At 42.2% G+C, this 25,011-nt stretch overlaps 1 long non-coding RNA gene across 3 annotated transcripts in view; it reads left to right on the top strand.

Annotated features, from left to right (window-relative positions):
* The first annotated feature begins 22,848 nt into the window (after positions 1 to 22,848).
* Positions 22,849 to 25,011, top strand: part of LOC149525319 (uncharacterized) — a 176,431-nt gene continuing 174,268 nt past the window's right edge. For 2 of the 3 annotated variants that reach the window (XR_016348839.1, XR_016348841.1), the window contains exon 1: positions 22,851 to 23,465. This is a non-coding gene — a long non-coding RNA (uncharacterized LOC149525319). Of the gene's footprint in view, positions 23,466 to 25,011 lie in introns of all 3 variants that reach the window. The other variant, XR_016348840.1, reaches the window with a different exon arrangement.

Below are 25,011 nucleotides of genomic sequence, written 5' to 3'. Positions count from 1 at the left end.
AGTAGCCTTGCTTGAGTGTCATTCCCGGATTTTGATGAGAACAACTTCCTCAGGTGTCTTTGACCAGAAGCTGCCATTAACTTGCCTGTGTCTCTAGGAGAAATGAATAGGGGAACCATTTTGAAGTGGCTTCTCTGGTTTTATTTTAATGGGAGAACCCAAAAGGTGATAGGGGGCATGCTTTTTTTCACTCCAGGATTTAGGATGAAATTATTTGGATCCATATTGCCTGAGAATGCCTCTTTCCTCAAACCATACTGCTAGTCTTGACCAGTGGAGGTACTTAAGCTGGACTCCTTTGCTATAGAAGAGAAGTGGCTACTGGCAAAGTTAGAGCACCTTAACCTTGAACGTGCTCCTTGTGATCTGGTGATTTAATCTTCAGGGCACCCTATAAGGCTGGTTTATTTTGGCAGCCATTTGAGGGGTGGAATTACAGGGTGTGTTAATATATTACTTAACCATATCAAACAATTTAGAGTGGGGATGTACAGTGATTATATGGGTGGTTAGTAGTGGATTTCTGTGGTTCATTGCAACTTAATAATCAATTGTTTTAGTGATTGGAAGGGATATTGGGAATGTGAGACTGGGTATTCCTAGAATGTAAGATTTAAAAATCTAAAATAAAGCAGCGGTTCCCAACCTTTTCCAGATAGGGACCCATTTTGACAATTCAGGAAGACTTGGTGACCCAAGGCAATTAAAAAACGGGGGCAGGAAGGGTGGCAGAGCCACCTGGGGAGACACTTGGTGACCCTTTTGAAATGTAATGGCGACCCATATTTGGGTCCCAACCTGTAGGTTGGGAAATCCTGAAATAAATAGATATGTCTAGGTACTTCAGGGAAATTAGTAGAGTGGTAGGGTGAGAGGGCTTTAATTTTTTCTGACCAGTCAGGGATGCTACAGAGCTGAGCTTGGGCTTGGAGGAAATAAGAACAATAATTCAAAATAGGCCCCCGTGGGCATGTTTTTATCCCAAGTGCAGTCAGTATGAAGAATGTTACTGACCAGATGGAGTTGCTAAGGGAGAAGTGATGTACGTTTATTTAGAAACAATAGTTCCAAAATGTGATTAGGTGTAATTTTGATAGAATGAAGGTATTAGAAAAAAAGAGACCCAATGGGCCAGTCGGCCTCATTCCAGTCCCAATATTTCATCTGCTTTTAGCAGATCCCTGGAGAAAACTGACACAGTATTGTAATATGTCAGGGCTAAAGCAGCGAAGGGGTACCATATATAGGAGATTGTTTGCCAGCAAACCTCCCTCCCCTCCTTAATTTAGCTGGCTGGCTAGTAAGTTGACCTGTTGTGCGTCCAGGTTGCATGGTCAAATCAATGCCTATGATAGTAGTGTATGAAAATTGTTATAATCTGGAGGTCTCAATCCTGTTCATCGCTGGCAGGTGCCCACATCAAATTCATAAAAACTGGCACCATCACTGATACGAAGTGGCATGCTTATCAGGAGTTGCAGCAGGGAGGTCAGGTCAAGGATTGATTGAGCATGGAAACTGAATTCCCATCTCATCTCTAGCAATAAATGGAAATAAATTAAGTTTTCAGCCACTTTGCTTCTTTGGTAGTGTAAATGGGTCTTTGTGTAAATTGTAAAATGAGAATCAGGCCGTTTGTGTGGATAAATTAAAGTGTTATTACTCGGGCTTGTGGAAAGTTTATTTTTAAGGATGGAGAGAGAGATCCCGGTTTTCAAATCTGCCAGGTGTTTGGCTTGTTGTTTTGCAGCATTTCTCACTATGTTGTGTGACATCTGAGTCTGAGATTGGCAGCTAGCAGGGCTCTAGGAGAGTGGATGATGGCAGAATCTCTGCGCTTTCTATGTAGGCAAAGGTGACCGTGTGGGAAATAGGAGTAGAAAATGTGGCAATCATGGGGACTTTTAAATTCTTTAATGACAGGGTCCTCCACTTGGGGTTGGCTAGATATCATGTAAAATATTTTTACTTCATAGTAAAAATATAGTCTGAGTTCATCTTCTAGCTTTTTTCCTCCATATAATGTAATGCTCCTTGGGAGTGTGCTATTATACTCTGTTCTGCAGTTGGTGCGCAGCATATAGCAAATTCAGTCTTAAAACATTTGGAAATGGTTTCTTGATCTTGTTTGCATCTTTCTTTTATGACCTGTACCAGCAGAAGGTTGTCTGTGAGCTTCTTTCCTTTCCCCTTCTACCTCTTTGCCTCTTCTCCTCCATTCTCCCACTTTGTCAAACTCTCTTGCCTTTATCTCACCGTACAGACTTGGCTTCTGCTTTCAAATTCTGCTTTTATATTCTGAACTAAGAAAGAAGTTCTGCAAACTTAACATACAAGGAGATGTGGGTAAACTTACCCAACATTGCACATAGCATCTTCGAGTGTTATCTTGGCGGAGATATTGAAAGATGGATGGATGGACAGAGGATCATTTTCAGTGTTGTCAAAAATGTTTTCAGAAGATTTCTCCAACTTCTTCTGCCTGTTTCTCCCCACTCTCTCTCTCCATCCCCTCTTGATTTGTCCTTTTCATATGTGTTCATTTTTTTAATTGTATCCTTTGGTACATATGGTTGTGACAATTTTCTTCCACTGTTTGATCTGAGGATGTGGGTCTGGCCCATGAAAGCTCATCACCTAATAAACCATCTTGTTAGTCTTTAAAGTGCTGCATAGTCCTGTTTTTTGTTTCATCCCCTTTTGTTATGGTACCTGTAGGCAGCCTATTCAAATCCACTGAGTTTCTCTTCTTTATAAATACTGAAAAACTTGATTTATATCAGGAGGGGAGGTCAGCTAAAACAGCTACAGTTTGGCATGTTGCAAATGTTACCACTTCAGCCATTAGAGGAACAGAATCCTGCTAGAAGTTTATTGCTGAGTGGTAGGAAATGAACAGAAGAATGTGTGATATCATTGAATCATACAGGAGCAAAGAGGCTGAACTTTCAACTGGGTAGTTGTCACTTTTCTTGCCCTAGGTATAGGGAATGGTTTCTAATTTGAAGGGATGTGATATGTGAGAGAGGAGGACTATATACGTGGGGAAGAAGGGAAAGGAAAAGAATTAATTAGTGCTGGTAGGTTTAACTGGTGAATGACTAACAGAAGACTTCTTTCCAGTTGTCTCCCTCCCCCCACTTCAATCACCTATACTTTTACTTTGCTTTAACAAATGATGCAGCTTCTTCTTTGGCATCCTTTCCCCATTTCATAGGACCCCTAAGCTTTGGAATTTGATATTTACCTCAAAAAAGGTATTTTTGCACTGTCAAAGAAGAATATTTTTCAATTACTATAGTATTCTATTACAAAAATCCTTGCCACTGCAGTAAAAGGGTTGAAGAGATTATTATAGATAATTGTCAAGTTATGAACCCTAATGTGCAGACTGCAGCAGAGGACACATGAATAGTTTAAACACTTCCTCCTCCCCTAAGAATTCCCCCACCACTTTTTCTTTTTTTTTTCTTTTTTGCAATAGATAAATTATTTTTTTCCTGTTGAATTTTCATGTTCTGATTCCAGCAGTGTGTTATAGGTGTGGTAGCGCACACAGGAATGCGGGTAAGAGCCTGTTGTTTATTTCTGGCCCCAGGCACATGAAATCAGACAGGGTTATAAAAGATTATATTTCTGTTAAATAGCAGGACTCAGTATCTATTGTAGGAGAAATCTGTCTGAATATATGTAGTTAAACGGGTAAGGTGCCAGAAGGTGTCACTCAAGAAAATGCAGCATATCCTTGGCCTTGCAGAACCAATGCAACCTCTTGTGCACTGCAGATATCTGATTTTGCAACTCAATATTATTGGAGACTACCAGCTTCGCTAAAGTTGAGGATGTGTCTTGCTCATTGTTTAACAGACAGTTCTTCTAATTGCTCTTAAATCCACATACTTACTCACATTGTTTTGACTATTTCTGAGCCTCAACAGGGAGCCAGGTAGGGTTTAGTGGAAAGTTCCCAAAAGACTGCTCCTCTAAAATATCACCTTGTAGGCAGTTGCTTTACATCCAGGATTGGCATGGCTCCCCGCAGCTCCCTGTGGCCCCTGGTAGCCGCTCATCTGGGGTTGGCATGACCCCTGACAGCTCCTAGTGGCTCAGGTTCTTTGTAGGAACAATGAACCATGGCCACTGGGAGCTGCAGGGAGCCATGCCTATGGATAGTCCACATTAGCAAAATGGCCCATAACCTGTCAGCAGATTACCCTGATATGCCAAGAGCCAAAGGTTGCTAACTCTGGTTGATATCTATGCGTGACTCTATTTTAACTTTAAAGATAGGAGAGCTAAAGTTCAAATGATAAGTAATGGAAATGAATTGATGGTATGCAATATGACTGTACTATACAAGTGTATTAAGTAAGGTCTTTTATGAACATCTGAGACACTATAGCGATTAACATCACTAATATATGTGGGCATTACCACTACCTGAGGAGTGAGGGATGCTTACTGTTCGTATGCTTTAAAACAGGGGTTCTCAAACTTCATTGCACTGCAACCCCCTTCTGGCAACAAAAGTTATTGTGTGACCAAAGCTTGGGCTCCCCAACCTTGGCTGGTGGGGAGTAGAGTCCAAGTCCTACTGTCCTACGCAGGGGGGCCAGAAGACAAAGCCCAAGGGATGGAGCCATAGCAAAGAGCTTGTAACCTTAGTAGTATAGCCCAGGGTGGAAGCCCTTGGGCTTTGGCCCCAAGAGGAGGTGTTCAGCCTTCGACTCTGGCCCCGCCCCAGCAAGTCTAAGACAACACCGGTGACCCCATTAAAACTCGCCTCTTTGGAGTCCCAACTTACCATTTGAGATTGGCCGCTTTAAAGTCTGAGGCCAGAGAGAAACCAATTTTCTCCCAGACAGGGGAAAGGGAGCTATTTAACTATCTCCAATGTAAATTCAGCATTATAGAATCGAATGATGGAAGCCCTATTTACATACGAATTATGAGGGGAATAGGAATTCAGCAGGAAGAACAGCAGGAAGGCATCCTGCCCCTTGAAACATGGTCAGTGAATTTTAGGAAGGCAGCCTGGCATCTGCACTCCAGCCGGAGAGTGAAGCTTTGGTGTTAGTTTTCAAAGAATACATTACAAAGGGTTACTGGACCATAAAATGAAAGGGGAGAACACCCCTCAGTTGTCCATTACATGAGGGAGTCAAGGAGCCAGAGCTCTTGAAACTCCAGAACATTGGGTCCTTCCGCCAGAGGGATTGGTGCCTCTGGGAACGGAACACGGGTGATGAAGGCTGCTTAGGCAATGACTGTAAATTGCTGAAATTAAGTTTCAATTTTAGAAATGTGTTTTATTTATTTATTTATTTTTGTTTATAACTTTTTCTATCTTTATTCCTTACACTTTGGAGCACTCAGACCTGTGACTTTTTGATTAATAAACTTGTTTTACTTTTATTGAAAACAAATTCAGTGCTGTGACTGGAATAAGAGTTGGTCAAACCCTAGTAAAGTGTATGAGCTGTTGTGAATTGTCTGTTTAAAGGAGCAACAACCAATAACTTCTGTGAGCGTTCCAGGAGAAGGCTGGGCGAGACAGGGAGATGTCTCTGGGGAACTCAGAGGTAGGCTTCATTGTTTGGTACCTATAAGATGAGGTTTGGACTGTCAGAGTCCTGAAGGGTTTGCTGGAATAGGCAGACAAGTTAGTAAGTCAAGGAGCAGTCAAACAACCTAGCAGCAGCAAAACTCTCACTTGCTGACTCTGAGGAGGGTAACACAATTCTGGGAACCTCACGGCATTGTCACATTGGCAGATGGTATTGGGGAAATTCAGGACTGGGAGGGTGTTGGGATCATTCTGTAAAAAGTCATTGGGCCGTAGCAGCCAGTGAATGACTGGCATGTTTGTCTGCTGGCTGTTGGTGTCAGCTCTGAGCAACAGCACTAGAGCCTTTAAGACGCATAGAGTTGTAGTGCACATGGTATCATAACCCTTTCCTGGGCTGGGTTGAACTCCAAAGCATCTCATGGTTTTACTTCTTTATTGATACAGAATGTTGTTCAGGTCTTCCCGGCCATCCCGTTTCTGGAACTATAAAGTGTTTGGGAATTCCAAGGGGCACTGTGATTTTAATGTAGTTGATGCCACTCCAGTAGCTTGTGAAAACACATTAAAATTTCAGAAAGAAGCATTTAGGGGGCACTTGCCAATAATATATGCAAAAAACATAGTGTACACTAGTGCAATGTTAAGGCAATTGATACATAAACAGAGCAAAAATTCAGGAAGTGACTGTTTAAATTTCATCAGCCATATTAACTGAGGCACATAATTGATACTGTAAGTATGTGCATGTGCTGGTAAAATGTATATGTAGCATGTACAATGTGGTCATTGAAATCTAGACTTGGAATATTGCTGTTAGAAGCATAACTTCTGAATCTCCCTCACTCTGTTGGTTAAATGTCTAACCATAATGCTGCATTAACATAGGCTTTTGTATGTGTGTGTGTGTATTTAATCCCAAGAAAGCAAATCCTGAGGTTCTTATTCAGGTTTTATACAGATCCTATTCAGGCAAATTCCCAAAGATTTTTAAAATACATTGCTACCTTTAAAATTCTTCTTAAAAAAACATGGAATTTTGTACTACGTAAAGCCTACCTCATACAAAACAACGTGTTATCTTGGGGGGCCCAACTTCAGACATCGTAAAGAGACCAGGCATTCAGATAGTCTGATAGCCATGTTAGTCTGCATATGCAATAATGAGGAGTCCTGTGGCACCTTAGGGCACGTCTATACAGCAGGGCAAAAGTCGAATTAAGCTACACAACTTCAGCTACATAAATTGCGTCGCTGAAGTCGAAATAGTTTAATTCGGCTTTTGGCGCTGCCTACACAGCAGGAAGTTGAAGGAAGAACACTCTTCCTCCAACTTCCCTTACTCCTCATGAAATGAGGGTTACAGGAGTTGGAGTAAGTAGTCCTCCAGCTTGACATTATTTCGAAATAATGGCTTGCTGTGTAAATGCACATTTTGTTATTTCGAAATAACTCTGCTATGTAGACGTACCCTTAGAGACTAACAGATTTATTACAGCATAAGCCTCACCCACAAAAACATATATCCTAATAAATCTGTTAGTCTCTAAAGGTACTGTCGCGAGAATCACAGGTCCGATAATGAATACCCAAGGGGGGAAGGACAGAACCAGGTGGACAGTTTTATCAAATAAAAAATATTTATTTATGACAGTGGTGAATTTATAGTATTTATTCTAAGATTTTTAATAGACCGTGTTAATAATGAATTTACAGTATTTATAATATTTATTCTATGATTTCTAGCTAAACGTGTCAGATATAAGGATGGGAATGGCAAGGGGAATAGTCTCTAATCTTAAAATATCCAGCTACACTAATTAAATAACAGTGATAACTACAAACTCTATGTACTACCCAAAACAACTACAACACTAAGCTTATACACCAAGAAAAAATCAAATCATACATACCAACTTACACATCACACGGAACATTTCACAGATACCGGTTCGGTTGCGAAGGCCTTGGTTACGCCCGAGAGTCGGGGGAGGTGGCTGGTCGGTTGATCAGGCCGGCAGCGCTTTGAAGTATACGAGAAGGCACACGCACAGTGGTACGTGTGTTGCGAAGACCTCCTAGAGCGAACTGTGCGATGGGTATTTATCCCCAAATCTGCACATCGCTTTCCCGCGCTTGCATATTACCATATATGGCCCAATGGTCACCAAGTGGGGGGGGGGGTCTGTATCCCAGGGGTAGGGCTGAAACTGTGCAGGTTTCATGCAACCAGGTAAGCCCCGCAGTTCTCATGCCAAGGTGACGGGTGGGAGAGTCAGGCTATTTTCCCCTTTTCACACCTTCCCCTTTTCTAAAGGCAATGGTATGCAAGAAGGGTGCGGCCGGTTTCTCTCAAGGAGTCAAGAGCGGCCTGGCCAAACTTTTTTACTGGGGGGCAGTTTCTTTTCTCTAACAGGTGCGTCTAGACTACATTCCTAAGGTGCCACAGGACTTCTTGTTGTTTTGTCTTTCAGAACTCATGTATCAAAATCAGTTCCATTTAAGGCACCTGAAATCAGGTGACCAAAAACACTTTTGAAAATTTAGCTCTTATTTTAGCTTAGATTGACGGAGTGGTGTCCCATGAAAGTTCAAATGTGGATGGTTGGTTTTTGTTTTCTTTTTAATCACTATTGTCATAGTGCTTAGGAGTCCTAGGCACGGATTAAGATACCATGCTAGGCATTGTACAAACACGGGACAAGCATACCATCCTCGCCCCAAGGAGATTACAATCTAAGTATAAAACAAGAGAGAATAGGTGGATACAGAAAGATTGGGGAGCACAAGGAAACAATAAGGCAATTTCAGTTCTCCAAATGCTAAGAAAATCTTCAATATTTTTTGTAATGGGAAAATTTAAGTTTTCCCCTACATTTGCCTGTCTTCATAAATGGCTGAAATCATTGCACTCACTTAAAATTCATATTTGTATTGAAAGCAAGCATAGAAAGATCCCAGAGTGAGAAAATCATGAGCAGATAAAAGTGTTTAAATGAAAATTGAATTATAACCTTAACTATAACTCTTGGTACTGCAAATATGATATAATAGACACAAAGCAGGAGGTCAGTACAGATTCAGGGAAAGACCATTTGTAATTTTATTCTTTTATAGTATATTTGATTTGTAAAAGATTTTTGCATACTTGGTCAAACTTGCCTAAACTCCTGAGCAAACTGACCAGAGCTAAGCAAAATGTTCACAGCAAAACATGAGATTACTTGAAACTTGCTTCATTTCAGATTTCTTTACAAACTCAAAACTCAGACATAGTTCACTGAAAGGTTTGATAAGAAGGATCATGAACCTTTTGAGTGAGCAAGGGATGATTTATGAAAATCCATGTAAAATTTAGAGTTTCACATGGTCACTTTTTTGTCTGCTCCCCCCCCAACACACACACACACACACACACACACACACACACACACACACACACACACACACACACACACACACACACACACACACACACACAGTGAGCAAACATGTATGTTTTATCTTGTGCTTTTGTGTCCAAGGCCAACCTGCTTGGGCTCATGGGCTGCTTTTTGTTTAATTCCTTGTAAATTATTGATGGTGTTCACAGTAACATGTTCACAGCTCTGGGATTAGTACTTGTAAATTTGCTGCTGCTGCTAATGTGAAAGCAGGCAGGATTGTAGAGGTTTCCATAAAAATATCAATTATATTGATTTAAACTGATAAGCACAAGCTAGAGAACATTTCCCACCTGATTATAACAATTTTTAGGTTGGATGACTGCTGCAAAAAGCTGAGTCACAGAGGCAGGGCCCTCTATGTGCTACCACAATTCAAATAATAATAGAGAGTATTTGGCTGGGAATAAGGGATTCCCCAGCCAAAATATCCTTTCCTTATCTTATGTTGTCCTCTCATTAAGCCTCCCCACATCGTAGAAACCATCCTTACGCAGAGGTGAGCTGGCTGTTGTGTAATGAATTCATGGGCAGACAACAGATAATTGGTCCTGTCCTGTTTTCCTTACTCATACAAGTAAGTACTGGAATTATTCAGTAACTAAAACGTGTAGGAAGTGGCCAAACTTTGTTGTATGCACAGTATAAACTTTTCATACAGCTGGAAAATTCAGACTGGACCCTTGGTGTCCTTCATTTCTAAAAACACAAACCTCTGCCAAAGAAACAAACAGAACTTTAGCTAACAATGGTAGATTGCCATAGGCTCTCTGCAGACCAGCCATTAAACGACAACATCACATGCATCTTCAGACAGAGCATTGGGTCTGTTCAGAGGTAGAGTTGCCTGGAAATTTTTTGACACAATGTTTTTTATCGGAAAATGCTGATTCACTGAGACCGAAACTGCTTGCAGGAAGAGTTGGTTTAAAAAAATTTCCAGTATTAACATTTTTTGAATACAGTTTCAGAATTGTCGGAATACTCCGTTTCCACATTTTCAGAACCAAAAAGTACCGTGAGTTGGTTTGGAACCAGTTATCATGTTGAAATGTTGTTTAAAGTAAAAAATTGGAACACAACAGTATGAACCCTGGTCTGAAATATTTGAGGGGATTTTCCATTTGCAATGGTATTTGAGACTTTGACTTTTTGTCTTGCTTCAGGACAGGAACACTAGTTACAATTGTGATAAGTCTCAGGAGCCAGGAAAATCTTTTCCCACCCAGCATTATTCAGGGGTCATTTAAGCTGCTCTTACATCAGCCAAAGCAGTCACTGCAGAGGCCCATTCAAGGGGCTGCTTTTACAGCTCACCTCATCTGTCATAACCCAAGGATGAAGGAACTTGGGATTCTAAAGTGATCCCAAGGGTCTCCTATGCCCGTCTGTGAAGAACACAAACTTGCAAGATTAATGGGACAGCCGATTATAACAGTGATGTATAACATTTTTTCTAGTCAAGAGATGTAACAATTTCTATGTTGCTTCATTGTAACCCACATCTCTTTTTACATAATCCATTATGACTCATCATCTAGAAAAAACCTAGAATGAGCTCCAATATGCTTCCAGTGGTGGGTACTCCATCATCAACCATAGTTCAGTTCATGAGACCATAAACTGTACTCACTATGCTAGATGTTTGATGGAAGTGCAAATCAGTAATTCAAACAAACTTCTTACCTGCTGTGAAAACACAGCTGCTTGGAGGACAAATGTGATTTAATAAATGAAAGCTACTAGAACTGCAGAAAAGGAGGATAATTTTATAGTGGGAGAAGTTATTTCATAGCTATCTAAACAGGAAATAGTTACATTTTCTACTTAAAGGGATTTCTCCCATCAGAATTCACCATTTTCACAGGATGTGTGATAGATAATAAATGTTGTTGATTAGAGATTCACAAACCTTTTAAGATTGTTTCCCAGACCACCTCTCCATTTTATTATACAATATCCCTGTAACAACTGCAATAATCACTTTTATGGAAAGGTAACCTTAGAAAATGATTCTAATTGTTGAATGCAAATTAGCATCAGGAAATAGGGAGTAGATTGCACAATGTGATCAGCCAGCTCCCCTAGACGAGTGTTTCTCAATCTTTTTTTTATAAAGTACCCCCTTTAAAAAAATTATAAGTACCCCCACTACTTACAGTTTTCAGATGCACAATTTTTTTTTCTACCATTGCAACACATTTCTTTAAACAACTTAATCGTAGCTGGGCGGGCGATGAAATTTTTGGGTGTAAAAAGTACAAAAATAATAAAGCGCTGTAAAACTTAAAACAAAAATTCAGTTTTCTCCAAATTTCAATTGTGTTGACGTACCTCCCAGACTTCTCTCGAGTACCCCTAAGGGTACTCATACTACTGGTTGAGAAACACTGCCCTAGACTACCAGAGAGGTCCATTGACCAGAGAACCTGGAACACTGCAGTGCACCGGTGACTGTAGCTCTGTACCATTGCCTCCCCCTGGATGAAATCAAACTGCATGAACTTTTGTGACTCTCTCACCCTCTGGGCAGCTGATTGAAAAAAACATAGAAAAACCTTTAAAAGTGGTTGCAATTAATAGACATTTTCCTATAACTAAAGTGGTAGAAGCCTGTATTTTTGGAGAAGGCAGAGGACCCACAATTCCAAATATTATTTCCCATGTCTTCATATTAGATGATGGACTGCTGTGGATGATTTATTACTGATTCATTGAGGATTTGCTTATGCTTGGTCCTGACCATGTCATGGTCCATGTTCTTCCTACCCCCTTGGACCTTTAGGAGGAAGGATGGTGTTCTGATTAAAACAACAAAGTTGTTGCAAACAACAAAGTTGAAAAAATTTCATGTTACTTTGGGTGTTTCAGTTTTTGGTTGTCCAACCTGAGATCCCTTCAAGAAGTCTGATTTTTTTTAAAGGGTAGATAAACGCACTTCCTATGAATTGGGTCTCATTAAAACCTCCCAAACCCAGAAAGGTCCACAATTACCAGTCAATCACCTGACACTTTCAAAAAGATGTAATCTTTTAGTTTACATGGCTGAAGGTATGGATTAGAGCCAGTTCTGCTTTAGTCAAGCTGGTTACCCACCCGCTTTGCGCTGATGATGCAGTTTAAACCTGTGGTTTTCAGACTCCAGGTGGCAATTCATACTGTTTCGTAGAGGGTCAGGCACTGGGTCTCATTGCTGCAGGGGTATCAGGTGACCAGTGGGGGTGCAAAGGCAGGCTACCTACCTGTCCTGGCACCACAGGCTGCACTGTGCCACAGAAGCAGCCTGCGGTGTATCCAGCAGCCTGCGCGGCCTCTGGTCTGTGGTGCCAGGAGAGGCAGGAAGGCTCCCTTAGTATCTCTACGGCACCGCTGACTGCAAGCCACTCAAGGTAAGCTCCTCCTGCCCCCCCAATATCCACTGAAGGAAGCGCCCCCTCCTATTCTCCAAAACTCTCATCCTCAGCTCCACCCCAGAGCCCACACTCTAGTCAAATTATGTTGGGTTGTGGGCATCAACAATTTCCTTCAACTAGGTAATGAGAAAAAAAAGTTTGAAAACTACTGGTTTAAACCACTTGAACTCTGATTGTCCTCCAATGCCTTCCCATGGTTCCCTTGTGTGTCCAGAAGGAGATGTTTTCCCACTACTCACTGTGAATCAATTGTAGAGCTGCTCAGATTACTGCAGCACAAGGAACCATGGGATATGCCCCAGAAGTTCTACCAATACACGCAGTTGAGTAGAGCAGCTCTGAGAACAAGGTCTCTTGGATTGTGTTTTACAGTGTGACTGTTCAGGCCTTAGGTAGGTTGGTCTAGGTGCTCAGCCCTGGTTCCTAGTCTCAAGGCTAATTCACTATACAGTGAAGACTTACCCAAGGGAAGGGTAAAGGCAAAGAAGGGAACAAATGCATTTATGAGGACCCATTACATGATCATAATCTCTGCTGCTGAAATTAGCCAAGGAGATTGACACTGTTCCTGGGGTTCTTGTTAGTAGCTCTCTTCCCCGGTGTATATTTGTTCACCTCAGAGCACATGACATAATATGAAAATATATTAACTGAATAGCCCAGAAGTCTTCTTAAATTCTGTACTTACATTTTCCTCTTATGGGCAAGCTCTCAGTCTCTGTTTCCTTTCAGGAGTTGTGAAGGACTGCTCTTAGGGCTGGAGGAGGGTGTGAGTGAGGCTGAGAAGATGGCAAGTACTGGGGAAACATTCCACCCAATTCAATAAAGTGTACAGGTGTAGAACACGGTTCCCATAATGTGGTCTTGATGTGGAGACAGAAAAAAACGTAATTTGGTCCTAAATGTTATATCCCTTACATTTAGGCATAGTGAGCCCTTTCAAATATAACCTGGTCATAGATGTCAAAGAACTCTTCAAAGACAGATAAATGTCATTAGCCTTATCTTTTGGAAGAGGAACTAGAGGTTAAAAAAAGAAGTTGATTATTCGCGGTCACACCCCAGGTCAGTGGCAGAGTCAGGAGTAAGAGCCCAGTGTGCCAGACTCTCATGTCTCTTTTTGCTGGATCTCTTTGTACTATCATCACTCTGAAACCTCCCTCTTCCTCTAAGATCCTTTCTCCCACTGCAGAAGGGAGTCCTTGAATAGCCATTGTTCAGTTGCATTGACCCTGTCCCATCCCAAGCATGGGTTCCATATTGGATCCCCAAAGAGCCTCCTAGTTTTCTGAGCTTTCTCATTGTCGAATCCCCATCATTACATAATGTCCAACATTTCCCAGGGAGGGGAGGGGAGATGTCCACTGCTTACTTAGCTAGAGGGATTGTTTGTTGTATTACATGGGACACTTCCTTCCCTCCCTCCCTGAGGTGAACTATTGCTTCAATGGCTGTTGAATGAATGGGGGAAGCCTTAAACAGGTGCACCAAAGGGGGCAGGGCAAAGGAAGCAGTTGCCCTGGGACCCGGCAATACAAAAGGGCCTAAGTTCCCAGCCACAGTCCCAGCCAGAGCCCCAGGCCCTTTACATCGCTGCCCAAGCACAGCATGTGCTCTCTGTGCAGTGCTAATTGCTGCCTAGCACTAACCTTGTCCCTTCTGCCTGAGGACCCACCCCTTCTGGGGGTGTGGAGCAGATTCTCCCCCACCCCTCCCGAACCCGCTGCCTGTCCAGGGGCCTGGTGAGTCTATAGACCCTGCTGGCCTTAAAGTATAAAAGAGAGAATTATCTCCAGATCTGGACTTAGGTCAGGTGTACACTGGAAATTTTTGCCAGTTTAATGATGTCTGTTAGTGGTGTGAGTTTTTTTAAAGATATCTTTATACTGGCAAAACTCCTAGGGTAAGTGCAGTTTTCTGGGCAAAGAAGTCTTTTGTAGGGATAGCTTATTTCATTCACGGAAATGGTATAAACTATCCTAGCAAAAACCTCCTCTAATGTAAACCTGGCCTAAACTATGAAAATAATTCATAAGCGAGAAGAATGATTTTGTACTTCACCATTTTCAGAACTAAATATCTACTAATTATGTTCTTCACTTTCTCTCAGTGAATTACACTAGAAAACACTCTGGAATAAGGGTGTCAACTACACTCTATAACCTACTGTGGCTGGTGGTCATGCTCTATATTTGTGGTCTGTAGGGTGCATTTAGACAGTGCAGAATCTATGCTTCCGTTTAAAAGTATGCTTCTAGTCCTTGCGGTGGCGAAGAAAACTTTTCAAAGCTTTGTCTTGATTGGGAAAATGTGCATTGCTTTAAACATATGAGTTAACATCTTTAAATGATCAATTATTAAATGCCAAGACAATGATGTTTAATAATGTATTAGCTGATGCTAACAGCCTGCAATCTTATGTTTGTAGCCCCACTAGCTTAAAATCAGTTTGAACAAATATACAGTTTTTATGAATTTGTCAGCCATCTTTGCAAAATGTAGCTACATTTCCTATGTTTTGTTGTTGCTAACTGCCATTAGCATGTGGCAGGAAAGTAAAACAAGCCATACTCCATAAATAAAAAGCTGAGCATTTTGAATTGTTTGTTGTTTTTTGATGATATTGTGGAGGCAGCTGGACTGGAACTGCAGTCAGTCTGCTCCAAAAGAACAGATCACTGCTGCATGAGCTAAACAATCTCCTTGACTCGTTAGCAGTAGAGCACCTATGACATGCCATTGAAAATATTAAGTGCACCCACTGGAAAGCAATGGCATATGTTCATACCAGTCCAATCTCTGCAATATCAGAGAAAGGACTGTCTCACAACATTTTGAAATCTCCATCATCCAGGGATGGCCATGTTCAGGGCTAGAATTTCACACATTTTAGAGAGAGGGTCTAATGGCAACATTTGGACTTACATCTGGATTTTGACCCAACCACTTCCAAATTCTGAGGTGTCTCGGATATTCTCACTTGATTATGGGAACAGAGACATAAAGTATCTTGGGAAATCAGGCCACTTTTATTTAAGTGCCAAAAGTAGATGTAGGCATTCTAGCCAGAGATTATCTAGTTTTAAAACCGACCACTTCTTGAGCTTCTTGTCAAAGTCCTTTCGTTTTCTATAATACAAAAAAGCTGGCTTGTACTTGTCAATGAAAAATAATTTTGCTTAGCTTGGTTTCATGTTGCCACTTCTTCTAGTTACTATAACAAAAGCTACTGTAACTATAAATAACTTCACCACAAGTTCTTCTTGACAACATCTCTAAACTTGAGTGCTCGCTTTCAGAGAAATAGTCTTCTAGAGGCTGCTTGTGAAATGAGATTAGGATCTCTGCCTGTTGTTACAAAGGAGGTTTCTCCTGATGCATGGGCTGATGAAAGTAGTGAGCCACTTCTTGTGGGGAGCTAGCAGCCCCAGAGGAGATGACACCTTGTGAATGTGAACATCAGCTCTGTTTCCTGGCAAACTGCAGCAGAGGCACATGCACATATGTACACATGCAAACCACTCAAATGTCACTGGAGGAAACAAATAAAATGACTTGCCAGACAAAACCGAAAGCTAATAGCTTTAGCCCAAGTTTTTCAATTCAGTACAAGGACTAGCAGAGCTGAGAATGGGCATATGAACTGAAAACTTGCTTGTGGTTGCCTTTTATGTGAACTTGAGAATAACGGAGTACGTCTGTGAAGCAGAGATGCTGACTGATTTCCTCTGTGGAAAGGGTGTAATAGATTAGAATGAGGGAGTGTTTTCCTACATAAGAACTACCCAACCCCATTGCAAGCGACATTTTATCATTTCACATATAGTTTTGTAAGACCCTTTCAAGGTTTGTGGTGTTAGGTGGGGATAAGGAGATAGTAAATTCATTGAATAAAAATATCAACATTAGCAGGATGGGGGTGTGATTATGCAAAGGACTCTTTGACTTACTCAAAACACCAGTCTCTCTCGCTGTGTGGGCAGAACCAAGCTGCATGATAACTGCATTCCTGAATCTGACCTGGAGTTGTGTTAAATCCAAGGCTTTAACATGCTCAGGGTAGGGCTGCTGACAGGAGAGGGCAAAGGGGAAAGTTGCCCTGGAGTCCAGCGATTTAAAAGGGCCCAAGGCTCTAGGCCATAGCTGCCACTACCACAGCAATGGCTGGAGCTGTGGGCCCTTTAAAATGCCATTGGAGCATTGCACAGCAAGCTCCAGGTGGCACAAGAGGCGTGCGGGGCACGGGGGGCGGGGCATAATGCAGTCTGTGTGGTGCTGAGGGATGGGTGTTCCTAGCCCTGCCCCTTATGCCTGATGCCCTGCCCCTTCCAGGGGGCCTGACCCTAACCCTCCCCCACACTGCCCAGCACTTGGCTAAGTCTGTAGCCAGCCCTGGCTCAGGGAATATCGTCACACACTGTTTGAGGCTCTGTTATAACCAGCGCTTTAAAGACATACTCAGGATAAACATCAAGAGATGTGGCATCAGCACCACATCCTGGAAGACAGTAGCTTGCCAGGTGGGAACATCCACCTTGCCCTGGTTGCAGAAAAATGCCATAAAAGAACGGAAAGACACCCGTTACACGGCAATCACAGCCCAACCCGGACTTCCAACACCACCTGCAACAAGCCAGTGGCTCCTGGCAATGGTGCTGGAACCAAGGGTGGGCCACGGCCCTCCCACTTTTTAAAAATAAACTGGCCTGGCTTGTCCGCTCTTCACTGAGGCAGACCACCCCACCTCCTTCCTCTCCTCTTTCCTCTGAGGCCCTGCAGTTGTGGGAGCTGTGCAGGGGAGCTGAGAGCACCCTGGGCTCTTCACCCATCCGAAGGCAGGTGGAGCTTCTGTGCCTGACCTTGCTCTGAAAAAGCCTGAAAAAGAGGGTGGAGCCTCAGCTTGGTCATGATAAAGAGATGTGCTGTGGGTAGCTGTGGGGTCCCATGGACCCTCCATGTGCCCTCGTAAGAAGGCCTAGGGTGCAGGAACATGAGCTAGAGGCTGTTCTCAGCATCCCATCCCCCACTGTGTGTAGGAGGAGGTCCTGTGCCACACGTGGCTTCCCGTGTAGTTACCACCATGGCTGGCCTATGGCACTGAGCCCCTGCACTCTTGCCAGAGCTGGGTCAGGGAGAGCCGTGTGGGTACCAGCAGTGAGCCTGGATCCTTCCACCTGTCCTGGGCAGGGGAGGGGGGGTCTGAGAGGGTGGGGATATGGGCAAAAGGCTGCTATCCCCCCTTTTGTGAAAGAGAGCATCCTTTACCTTGAGGGGTTGCTGACGTTAAACAGATCACAATGTAAACAAGGTCTAAAAGTTCTGGATGTTTTGAAAAATAGAAAAAAAAATAGGGTTGAGAAATCTGTGCACATCGATGCCTGGCATAAATCTCAGAAGCCACCAGACCTATGGCAAAGTTCTGGCCTATGGCAACTTACATCAAGGCAAAGTTCTGGCCCAGGTTTCCCTGAAGCCTCAGCCATCAGTCTTTTGCAAGTTGTCGCTATCCCTTTATATTTATTATTGCACAGCTGGAATCGTGGCTATGGCAGTGGAAACTGCCATGGTTCTCATTAATGGGATCGTGCATGTTCCCTCTTATCAGTTCACCAGGGTTCATACTTCCCAGGCTTTGCGTTCAAGTGAACTCGAAACTCCCAGCAAAGCTCTGCCAAATGCACTGAGTTGTGCATGATTTCCGTCCAAAACCATAAATTGTCCTGCGGGCAACGTGGCCCGAGATCACAATGAGGTTCGCAGCCCTCAGCAACTCTGGAATGTGGGGGTATGCAAAGAAATCTGATATCAGACAGGTCTTGTTTCATTTCCCATGTCGCTAATAAAGAGCTAGTACTTCATGGGGATGATAGGAGAGAGTTGGAAATCTGCCCTTAACAATATAAGGCCAGGTCAATACTGCAGACTTATTGGTGTAAGTATGTCGCTTAGGGGTGTGAAATCCACACCTCTGAAAATTACACTGGCCTAATGGAGACAGCACTGTATTGATGGGCGGGCTTCTTCCATTGATATAGCTACTGCCTTTCTTACAGCTGTGCTTAAGAAGCCTTTTAAATGTGGGTCTGCCAAAGAGAGAAGCATGGTGTCTCAACCAGAACACTATCAGTAAATATTAGAGATGAGTCAACTCAAACCCCGGATCAAGACTGTGACAAATTGGGAAAATGTCTGTATTATTTCTGAAGAATATTATGCATCACTTGGTCTCCTGGGTCCATTCCCAAAGGGGCCTATAAAGAGGGGTTGTTAAACAACAAACGATGGATTAAACAGTGACACTGATCAAATAGCTGGGCCTCTGGGCAAGTGCCCTCTTTGCCCCCTTCTATTCCCCTCCCCCCCACGTGCTCCCCAGTTGTGGGCCTGGATATCACGGGGTTCATGGAAGAACTCTTCAGTCAACCTACTTACCGGATTCAGCATTAGAAAAACAGCAGCTACTAGTATAAGCCTCAGAGAAAGGTTGGATTTCAGGATCACCCCTGAAAAGATGTAGCAGCACAGGCCTGCTACTTGAAAAAGGTGCATTTAGAGTATTGGAAAAGGATCTCAGAAGGGGCAGTTTGCTGTGGGACTGTGACACACACACCACTGAACTGCAGGGGAAGGAGATGTTCCAAATGCAGAGCTAAGGGCTGTGTCTACACTTGCACTTGCTCCACAAAAGTTTTGTCATTCACTGATGCTTAGCCCCAGCTTCCCCCTCCCCCTCACTCCTGCCAACAACCAATTTAGTGGCAGGATGTGTGAATGCTGCTTTGTCAGCAGGAGCCCTCTCCTGCCAACAAAGTGAAACCAGCTCATTGGGAGTAAAAGTATCTAGTCTGCAAAAATGCCGACAAATGACATTCACAAACACTGAGTTTTAGTGACAGAGCTGTGTTGACACAGCCTTGCCTCTAAAAACTGCATAGTGGAGACATACTCAAAATGGACAGTTTGAGTAAGATACGAATCAGTTTAAATGAAGCTTACATTCAAAATCTGAACCGCAAAAAATATTGGGCCTGATTCTTTGTGCTTCGTATTTTGTAACTCTTTGACCCAAGCGTGATGGGTGTAATGTGCTGCCATCTGCATGAGTGGGAAACTGTAACTTGGTAGTATTTTATACCTGCTTTGCCCAGCAGGTATAAGTGACCACATGAGGTGTGAGAGAGTAGAGAAACAGGCCTGTGTGTGTATTTTTTTTTTTGTTTGTTTCATTTTCGTGACACTCTCCGTTTTAGACTGGATGGGAAACACACAGCACAAAGGGGGAACTGGGGCTATTTTTGAATAGTTTACAACCCTGCCCCACCAAAGATGCATTGGAAATCTCCTAAGAAAACCTGATAGAAATGTAGCCGTGTTAGTCTGGGGTAGTTGAAGCAAAATGCAGGACAATGTAGCACTTTAAAGACTAACAAGATGGTTTATTAGATGATGAGCTTTCGTGGGCCAGACCCACTTCCTCAGATCAAATAGTGGAAGAAAGTAGTCACAACCATATATACCAAAGGATACAATTTTAAAAAATGAACAAATATGAAAAGGACAAATCACATTGCAGAACAGAAGGGGGATGCGGGGGGGTCGGAAGGGGGAGGAAGGAAGGTAAGTGTCTGTGAATTGCTGATATTAAAGGTAGGGAGAGTGGGATGTTTGTGAGTTAATGGTATTACAGGTGATAATTGGGGAAACTGTCTTGGTAATGGGTGAGAAAGTTCAAAGACTTGTTAAGTCCTTGTTGGTAAGTGTCGAATTTTAACATGAATTCCTGTTAAGAAAACCTGTTCTTCATGTATTTCTGGGCCAGTTTCTGAACTTCTGGGCCCTTGGGACTTATCTAAACAGCATCTAGACTTTCTGAGGTTTGTTCATTTCTATGGCATTGATTATTAGGAAGCAGTTATGTCTCCTGTGGGGATGAGCTGTATTGGGGCAGATGGAAGCAACAGTAAGGAAGCACCTGAGCAATGCAGCTAGGAGGCATTGTGTCTGTGTGCTAGATTAGATTGGCAGTAGCAGCAGTGGTGACTGGGAGCTCCTGGCCCCTTTGAAACATCAGGCCCCAGTGCAATTGCCACCTTTGCTCCTCCCCCCCATTGGTGGACCAGGCCCCCTCCGACGAGAAATTCGGCCTGGGAGATTATGAGGGTTCTGTCATAGCAACGGCAGGGACCCCCCTTACTACATGAGTGGAGGGAGCCAGAACAGCCCAGCCACCTACTCTGCCCCCCTAGGGTTTCCAGGTGTCTGGTATTGAACTGGACAGTTCGGTATTTTTGTCTCTTGTCGGGTAAAAAAAATTCAGAAAATACCAGACACCTAAAATGTTGGGTACTTCCTGATTTTTTTCCTGGCCAGGAGGCAAAATCCTGGGCTGTCCGGCTCAATATGGAGGCAGCCTGGCAACCCTAGTGCTCAGGGGGTTCCGCAGCGGAGCTGTCCAGCCCAGCACTGGGAGGCAAGATGGTGGGCGGCTACCGGCAGCCTTTTAGGGCCAAAAAGCCTCACCACGCATTTCTTAAAGGGGCCACGATGGTTTTTTTTGTTTTTGTTTGATTGGGGTCTTTTTTGCTTAACAACTCTTGGGGTCTTTTTTTTGTTTGTTTGTTTTTTGTTTTGGTTCGGTATTTTTTCTGAAACCATCTGGCAACCCTACACCCCCTTGCACCACCCTCTCCCGGCCTGCTGCACCCAGCTTCTCCATGGCAGCGGGAAGCAGACCACTCTGGGGACTCTGCTTCCCACGGCCGCAGAGAAGCTGAGCACAGCAGGCTACAAGAGGGCAGCGTGGCGGGATGGAGCAGGCTGCTGGTCTTCTGCAGCTTCCACCGCCTACAGGATGAGTGGGGGGAACCCCTGCTGCTGCAGTGCCAGGCTCTCTCCTACCCATAGGACAGTTGAACAACCTCCGTGGGGGGCCCCAGAAGCTTGGGGTTGGTGTGACCACTCCAAATTGTCCTAAGGACGGGACGGCTCTGTGCAAAATAATGAACCTATATGGTGCTGAGTTCGTCACATTGGGAATGGTGATAAGAAACAGCAATCCCCATCCCTCTCCTTCTAGATAATAAACAGTTGCTTATTAATTAAGGATATTATAGCTTGTTTGTTTGCTCTGGAAAATCACACATTTGCTAGAGGCTGCAAATTATCTTCTCTTTCATTTCGGAGATGTTTCCTGCACTGGTATCTTGGGATCGTCTTGTTTTGCTTTGATTCCCAATCAGATACAGTGTAAGAACTATATCCCTTTAAAATAATTATAACCAAAAAAGAAACATCTCATCCTGCAGGAAATAAGCCCCATGTTTTAGTGGTGTGTGAGAAATGGCAGTCTATGACTGTACTTTAAACCTAGAAATGATGGTGTATGATAACCTCAATTAATTTTTTTTGTACTTTCAATGGGCAACATAACCCAGTCAAAAATTAGGTTAAATAAAACATAAGATGGCTTTTTATTTAAAAAAAAACCCTGATGTATTAAAAATGTATTTATAATTTTATTGCAGCTTCCAATGCCCTGGATTGCTGCTGTTAATTACTGACATTATTATTCTAGCATTACTATGTTCAAAATATAATAACATTTAAATTGGTTATAGAACAATTCAGTCATTAAGAGAGAATGCCCTGTGTATATTGGTGATTATTGAGAGAACATGGAGCTTTTGATTTTATTCATTTGTTCGTACAAACTTTAACATTTTAGAAGTAGCAAGCAATGTGTAATGTTGTTAGGTTACTGTATTTAACTCATTTGTGTTGCTGTTTAAACTAATCAAGCAACAATAATAAAGCACTGTTTTTAGATAAACAATTTTTTTTTATTTCTACAGGGAACCCATTTGTGCTTTTATCTAAATGTGCCATGAACATGATCCACTACATTACTCCTGGCAAAGTAAATCCATTTAAATCAACTAAATTAAATGCAGTTCCTGAGATTAAGTTGAAAGGCAATTATTCCAGTTTTGGAGCAGCTTGGATTTTCCCTGTAAGTGATTTTGTTACAGTTCTTCCATATTATGCAAACAAATGATTTAATCAGGAGCAATGAACGAAGATCTCTTGCTCTCATTTTCTCTCTTTCTACTGTAGGTATAAATAACTAATACAGATCCAGAATAAAAATACAGTACAAAATATATAAAAAAAATGATTGATAGAAAAAACTATATATATATACACATACACACTAAAGGCAAAAACTCATACAAAAACAACATTAAAGTTGAGAAATCAAAAATCTCATCACATTTTGCTCAGAGTTGAGGCACATTTCTTTGACTTTGCCTTCTCTAATAAACATATAGCAGGGTGTATGTTTATATATATAATCTGAAACAAAACACTCCAGTGCACATGCTTCTTCCCTTGGGGAGAAGAAGAGAGAACAAACATGTGACAGATGTTAGTCATCTTGCTTAATGCACTACTGGATGGCGTTTAGATATATGCTGATGAGAGTGATATATGAACCTGAACAGAACAGCACACTCAAATCCCCACATTCAGAAGTCAAGGTTTTGCTTGGTGTTTGAATTGATCCAAGGCAGGATAGCCAGTATGACCTACTGCCATGAGTTGTGAGCACAAGCTACGCAAAGTAGGTTTGTGCAAGTTAGGTTGAAGATTCCTTAAAAAAGCTTTGATTCTGCAAAGCCTTAATCACCTCCATTACTTTACATGCATGAGTAGTCCTACTGATTTTAATGGGGCTACTCATCTCTGTAAAGTTACACGTTTAAGTCTTTGTGGATCAGTGGCTTAATTTTTGAATCTCATGACTTGTGCTGACTGTCTAAAACTGACAGTTGCCCTAGCAGTTATTTTTCATACTCAACTTTCTTTGTTAAAGAAAAAAAATGCTGCTGAACAGTGATAGTGCTTCAGCACCGGTATAAAGCCATTTAGATTACACTATTAGGTGGTCTGGTGGCCAGTTTTCAACCCATGTGAGCCTCTACTCAGCCTGGGCTGCCTCCTTCCTGTGTCTGCTGGCCACAGGTCCCAGCTCCAGCTCTACAGGTAAGTCCCTCCCAACCTCTGCAGGAGATAAACAGGAATAGTAGCAAGTGACGGGTGGTGGAGAGAGGGGAAGGGGAAGAGGAGCAAACAGGGTTGGAGGTCTTGGGGGGAAGAGGCAGGGCAAGTTCTGGCACTTCTACTGAAATGTTTGGTTTTTAAATATTACAAAGTTGGCAACTGTATAGCCAAAGCATCTAAACCAGCCCTTTACTGAGGCATCTCTATTTTAAGAAGCAAAGGAAAAACCGAGTTGTGTTTTTGTAACATTATTTGTAAGGTCTGAACATGGCCTGTAAGTTTTGTTTTTCAAAAGACAAAATAAAAGGGAGGTGGTTTATAGGGTGTTTCCATTTTTTTTAACCTTAGAGATACCATGAATGTCAATTCAGATCTTCTTTAGTATTTACTTAGAGGTCTTAATGGTTACTTGTGATGTTTCTCATTCCATATCTGAAAGTGCAATGGCAGCATTAAATCATTAACATGGATGTCATTTCTCTGAAGAATTTAGTGTTTATGTTAAATAGTTAACAAAAACTAAGAATCTGAATAAAAATCACTTCTCATTTCACTTGCATGGTATAGCTGATGTCAACAAACATTTCTCCAGTCATCTATAGACTCTTCCAGGAAATCAGGAAACAACATGTGAATTACTAATATCATAAAAAATCTTTTTGAAATTCTTCAGAAAACTAAGAGGCAATAAAGACACAAACCCCCAAGTAACTTTTTAATTTTTAATTTTTCAAGTGAATAGTTATAGATATATTTTTTTAATGCAATGAGGAAGACAATTTTTTTCTTTATAGGTTCCCTTTAACTGAGATATCCTTAAGCAATTAAAGGCTTAAAGATAAACTACTTGGGGTGCTCTGTCAATTCTTAAGGTGCTGAGAAATCTAAATAGAAATAGTTTAACTTGTGTGCATGAACTCTCTGATTTTAAGTGATCATATGATGTCTCAGTACTTTTCACTGGCTCTGTCAAATTCAGCAGAGGCGAATTTTTCAGTTTAACATTAGATTTTGTACTTCAGAGTTTTTACAGCTATGCTGCATGAGAGGGGATGAAGACTCTGTATGCTGACAAGTGAAACAGCTCTAAGGGCAAGGTGCTGACACCTGCTGACCATCTGATGAGAGCAGAAAAGCCTAAATACAACAGACCTGCTCTAGTTCCTGTGAGCAAGGCTTGGGCTGCATAGTACAGAGTTAATGATGATGGGACAGTGGAGAGGAGAAGCCAGCTGATCTGAGTGGGATTGTGGTAAAAATGCCCAATTTCCATCTACACTGCATTTTTCACCAGTGCTACCCTGTATAGAGTGTAAGAGAGGTGAAATTGCAGGTTCTGTTTTTGCCAGTGTAGGCAAGTCCCCAGATAACACTGTTTTTATTAAAAGACTGCTGACAAAGTATTCCTGTCCAGTGTAGACAGGATTTAACCATGCTATAAATCAGTTTAGAGAACAAGCTTACAGCCTCGGTACCTTGCTTCCTGTTTCATATGGCCCGTTTGGGAGAAGGAGGAAGAAGGGAAAGC

Source organism: Pelodiscus sinensis, chromosome 2, assembly GCF_052426305.1.
Source record: "Pelodiscus sinensis isolate ZL-2025 chromosome 2, ASM5242630v1, whole genome shotgun sequence".
In the NCBI taxonomy this organism is placed as follows: Eukaryota; Metazoa; Chordata; order Testudines; family Trionychidae; genus Pelodiscus; species Pelodiscus sinensis.
This window is presented reverse-complemented; position numbering and strand designations above follow the sequence as displayed.